Here is a 5,282-nt window from a genome sequence, read left to right as displayed (position 1 = left end):
TATCTTGTGGTGAGATGCAGAAATTAAGTCAGTGTGCAAACTCTCACAATGAACTTGGGTTGTACACTCATTATTAAGGTGCATTGTGGGATTGATTGAGAGCACGTCAGCATATCCAGGATGGATTCAGACCTCATAATAAATGGCTGCTTTTTACAGTTTTTGTTTTCGCGAATGCTTGAGAGGCCAGAGGCTGTAGTTGACTGACTGTATGACTGACCAATCGACTGACCCACCCTCCTCCTTCCCTAAACCAACCAATTTAATCGATTGACCCGCCCACCCACTTCCCTAAACCCAACCAACAATTTTCAAAAGCAATCCAGATAAAGAAAAGTCCTCGTCTCATTTTTACCACGTTTTCAGATTTTACCACATTCTCAACCAGTTTACTTGTTTATTTTATTTTTTGGATTCTGTTTTTTTCCTGCACGCTTTCTGGAACCGTTCTTCACCAGACTCAAACCCCATCGTTGTGGTCAGCTCCTCTCTGCGTCTTAAATCTGCCAACGTACATGGTGAGCTAACTGGACAAACTGGTTTCCACAGGAAAGCCATCCACACAGAGGTAAGTGGTCAGCTGGTAAGCCCAAAAAGGAATGGCGTCATACCGCCCTGAGAGTTTGTTTAAAAAAATCTATTGCAGCCATACGTACCTTTGACTACATAATTTGCAGTCTCCAGAAACAAATATAGGACTATGTTTTCAGAATGAGCCTGTGCTGGACAGGAGAGTGGGGGAAAAAGGAAAAACATTTTTATGTCAGGATCTGTCATTTTATGACTTTAGTTTTTACATGTAATGATTTTGTTTCTCCACTAGATGTCCTCATTTCTCCCCATGTGTTTAAGTTCAGTAATTACGTGATTGTTCCTGTTATGTCATGTGTATTTAAATTGTCTAGGTTCCCATGTTTCTTTGCTTGGTTATTGTTGATGGTAGCCCTTCGTTATCGTCCTTCGAGTCTTGTCCTGCTTTCTTAAAGTCTGTTTATCACAGAGTTCTATGCGACTTAGCCTTTTTCCTTGTTTTTTTTTGGATGCGTTTCTCCTGTTCTAGTTTTTTCAGAGATATTTTGCCTGTTGGCCTTTTTGTTCCTCCGTTAACACAGTCCTATTTTATCTCTGCATTTTTTGTTCCAAATATGGGTTTTTGTTTTTTGTAAATAAATTTCTCACACTGCAAGTACCGTCTCGCTTCTGGGTACATTATCCACCTGTGGCTGAGTGTTTAAGCAATCTGACACTGGAGACCCAGGTTCAAACCCTGTTCCTGACAGTTTACACAAAACCAGGGCACTGAACTGGTTAAAGGAACAAAAACGAAAACAAATTGAATCTTTTTGAACTGAAACGTTTATTTGAAATTACAATTAACCGGTTAATAACCTTATTTTATTCTCATTATCAATTTGGGAGACAAAAAGCATTAATTTAAATTGTGTTTACAAATGCGACGGTGACGCATACAACATGAAATGCCCGCAAAGCAGACGCCATAATCAAGAGTCGTTTCTGATGCGATGAGCTTGTCTTAATGGTTACCAATAACCTGGCTATCTCAGGTACAAAGGTATGTTTAATTTATTGTAATTAAAACTTGTTAAAATTGCAAAAATAAATTATCGATTGGTTTTAGATGGATCACCATAAATAAAATCTCTTTCATCAATATTTCTCCTGTGACACAACATATCTATCTAATATTTTTGTGCAGTGTAATAAAATAATGTTATTAACCAGTATTTTTTTCTAAAAAAATCTTTTTTCAGAATGTATTGTTTAATAAGGAACACAAAAATAGAAACGTTAAAATATCAATTCTGTTCAGAGTAAACCGAATGGATTTTTTGTTTATTTTAAGCCCTACACAAAACACACCTGGAACAGTCACAATTCTTTGTTCTATAAAATGGAACAAAGCAGATTCAATAATTTTTTCCTAAAACAAAATATAAATATTATCAATATAAGTACAGTACTACAGCTGCTACAGCACAAAGCCAGCACAAAGTCACATCTAGACCTTTTCCTTCTCCATGGTTTTGTAGGTTTTCTTTCGTGGCTCCTTCATTAGCTGTTGATTGCAGAAAAATAAAAACGGCATCACAACAGATTTCATCATTCAGATAGCTTTCAGATTTGCTAAACATTATCACATTTCACACATTCTTTAACAAAAATAAAAAACATGTTAATGAAGCAGATTCACACACCTTTGATGGTCAGGTTTACAGTTAGCCGTTCAGATGTGTGTGAGATGTAACAGATGTATTTTCCAGCATCAGTCTGTTGAAGATTGCTTAGTTTGATGGAGAAGTTTCCTCTCAGATACTCATCATGGAAAGATTCAACTCTGTTCTTGTACTGCTGGTACTGCATCTTTAGTGAATCTTCACCATTAATAATGTCAAACACCTTCTCCTTGTCGTTGTATCTCCAGTGCACCTCCTGTGGTTTTAGATCATGTTTAGTTGAAGAACATGGCAGAAGAGTGGAGCCACCAATAACCCCCTTAACTGTGACCTGAAGAAATCCTGAAAGGACAGATATATATTTACCGAAACTACACAGGATATGGCATACATTTATATTTTAATCGTGTTTGTGGTCACCTTGATTAATCAGCACTGTGAATACACAGATGAGACAGAAGCTGCAGAAATAACCAAAAGTACACGTTAATGTCTGGCGCGCATTTGTCCTTTTAATTTACAGTCCTGTTTTGCATGAATTTACTATATATTATTTATCATAACTGATTAATACTGTAAGCAGGTATAATATCTTTATCAAAACCCATGTTTATATGATGTCCTTGTGCAGCTCATGCTGTCTGTAAAGAAAAGTCTTGGTAACACTTTATTTTGCTTAGTATCTGTTGATACTGCTCCTTTAACAGGCATTTAACTCACTATAAGAAACTTTGCAAGTACATGTCAACTTACACTGACCCTTACCCCAACCATAACGCCAAACTAACAGTCTACTAATAATATAATGAGAATTAGTTGAACTTAAATTCAATAAACGGACCATTAAAATAAAGTGTGAAAAATCTTTTGTAGAGAAACAATTCATAGTCAGTGTCAATCGTATTAATTAATATACAGTAATCATTATTGTATGAATTTATATGGGTTTCCAATTATACCACTTAATAATTCACTGCCAATCAAAAGTAAGATTTTTAATGTTTTAAAGAGTTTATTCTGCTTAAAGAGCCTGCATTTATTTGATCCAAAATCAGTATGTTTTATGTAAATTAAAATAATTGTATATTTGGATACATTTTAAAATGTAATTTATTCCTATGATACTAAAAGCTGATGTTTAAGCATCATTACGCCAGTCACATGATCCTTCAGAAATCTTTTTAATATGCTGGTTTGCTGTTCACAAACATTAATGATAATATTCATAAAGTAATTATTATTATTAATAATATTATTCTAATTCTTGTTATCATCAATATTTATTAACAGTTAAGTATTATTTCTTAGGATACTTTGATGAACAGAAAGATCTAGAGCTCAACATTTATCTGAAATTTAAAGTTTTAATAAAATAATAAACAACACACTCATAGTCTTTTAAAAAAATAAAATATTGTAACTAAGACTTTTATTTAGCATGGATGCTTTAAATGGATCAAAAAAAGATGATAAAGTCATTTATAAGATCACAAAAGATTTAAATGTTAGACCAATGATCACCTTAAACTACATCAAAAGTTATATTAAGCATTTAATGTTTATTTTTTATTTTTAATGCCTTCTTTTATTGACAGAACTTTTCAAAATTGTACTGTTTTACATTTAACAAACTTAATCATAAAAACATCATCACACAGGCCTTAAAGTTTAGTTAAAAGGTTCCGTTTGGCAGTAAATGTTCTCAAAACGTTTTTTTTTCCCACACTCTGACCTTCTAGATGAACTTTTAAATTCGCCACGAGACCATTCAAAGCAAACACTATTCACTAAAACTGTACATGCACGTGTAAGCAATCGAACATTGAACCACTGCTTGCTAAAGCTAACTGCTGTTAGCTAAATCAAAATAATAGCTACAAAGGACAAACCTTATAGTCATTAACTAAACAATGCATCTTTATTGCATACCTAATGTATCAATAAGGCATAAAATTATTATCTTTTTCTAGCATTTAACAACCAAAGCAGGTCAAACATATGAGCACACAAGCATCGGCTTTCAGTGTGTAGCCTTTGTTCAAACAGCGTTTCCTTTAGAATTCACTCTACATACCTGCATTTCATCTTGATCCTCTATAATTAGTATATATTTGTTCAAATTGGTATTGCAAACAAATATTTCTGACGTTAAGGTGTTAAAAAAAATAACTTTTTTAAAACTATACTCGAAACGATATGCAGAAAAGCGTATACAGGAAAAGCATGCAGAAAAACGTATAACGTCAAAGTTAGTACGTAACGACGCAATGGCGGAAGGAGTAATGATCAATGCTTGCTATACCCTTGTGAAACTTTCTTCAGTTTATTCTATAGGATGCAAGCTTTTTTCATGTACACTAACGCTTGACTTTATTGCATTTTTACTATTATTCATATCAGACATATTTCTGATCACAGTTAATTCTTCAGGCAACTGTCATTCCTCAATAAAAGACATGACAAAATATGAAATGCACTTCTCTTCCTCTTTGGCTAAACACAAAAATAAAATAAATAAAAAGTAAGAAATAAAATTATAGATTTCTATAATAAAATAAGACATTTTAAACAAGTACTTGTCGGTGTCTTATGAATAAACCATTTCAGTGTGGTCATGTCATTGGCCCATGAACATTTCCTGCTTGTTATCAAGTTATCAGTTATTTCCCAACTGTAACAATAGCAATTCAATCATAATGTTAAAACAGCTATCATAAAATTATTAATCAATATGTGGCTCTTTTTGAATTCTCAGAAGCTCTAGAAATTAAAAATGTAAAACAGGAAATATGTTGGGACCATTGTAAACAGATAAATGAGCACATAATTAAATGTGTTAAAGTGACTTACGCGAATATGTGATTGAAGAATCCTTTTGTCGACTCCTGTGTGAAAACACTGTATCCTGAACTGAAATATCTCTTAAATTAAGTTTTTATATTGCTACTTTAAAAAAAAAACTTGACAAGAATGCTAAGCTTATTCTGATCTACAAAATAAAATCAGAAAAAACACTTAACCAACTGAGAAATAGGGTGTTTTTCCAAATGTAAATCAAAAATGACATTTCATAGTTCCCCTCTTGTT

At 33.1% G+C, this 5,282-nt stretch overlaps 1 long non-coding RNA gene across 1 annotated transcript; it reads right to left on the bottom strand.

The window, feature by feature from the left end:
- Positions 1 to 2,389: 2,389 nt before the first annotated feature.
- Positions 2,390 to 5,282, bottom strand: LOC130216174 (uncharacterized). The gene is made up of 3 exons (XR_008835772.1): positions 5,046 to 5,282; positions 2,616 to 2,656; positions 2,390 to 2,537 (listed from the first exon to the last, which is right to left on the bottom strand). It is a non-coding gene; the product is annotated as an uncharacterized LOC130216174 (long non-coding RNA).

The sequence above is a fragment of the Danio aesculapii genome, chromosome 22 (assembly GCF_903798145.1).
Source record: "Danio aesculapii chromosome 22, fDanAes4.1, whole genome shotgun sequence".
In the NCBI taxonomy this organism is placed as follows: Eukaryota; Metazoa; Chordata; class Actinopteri; order Cypriniformes; family Danionidae; genus Danio; species Danio aesculapii.
The sequence above is the reverse complement of the archived record's forward strand: the minus strand, read 5'-3'. Positions and strand labels throughout refer to the sequence as shown.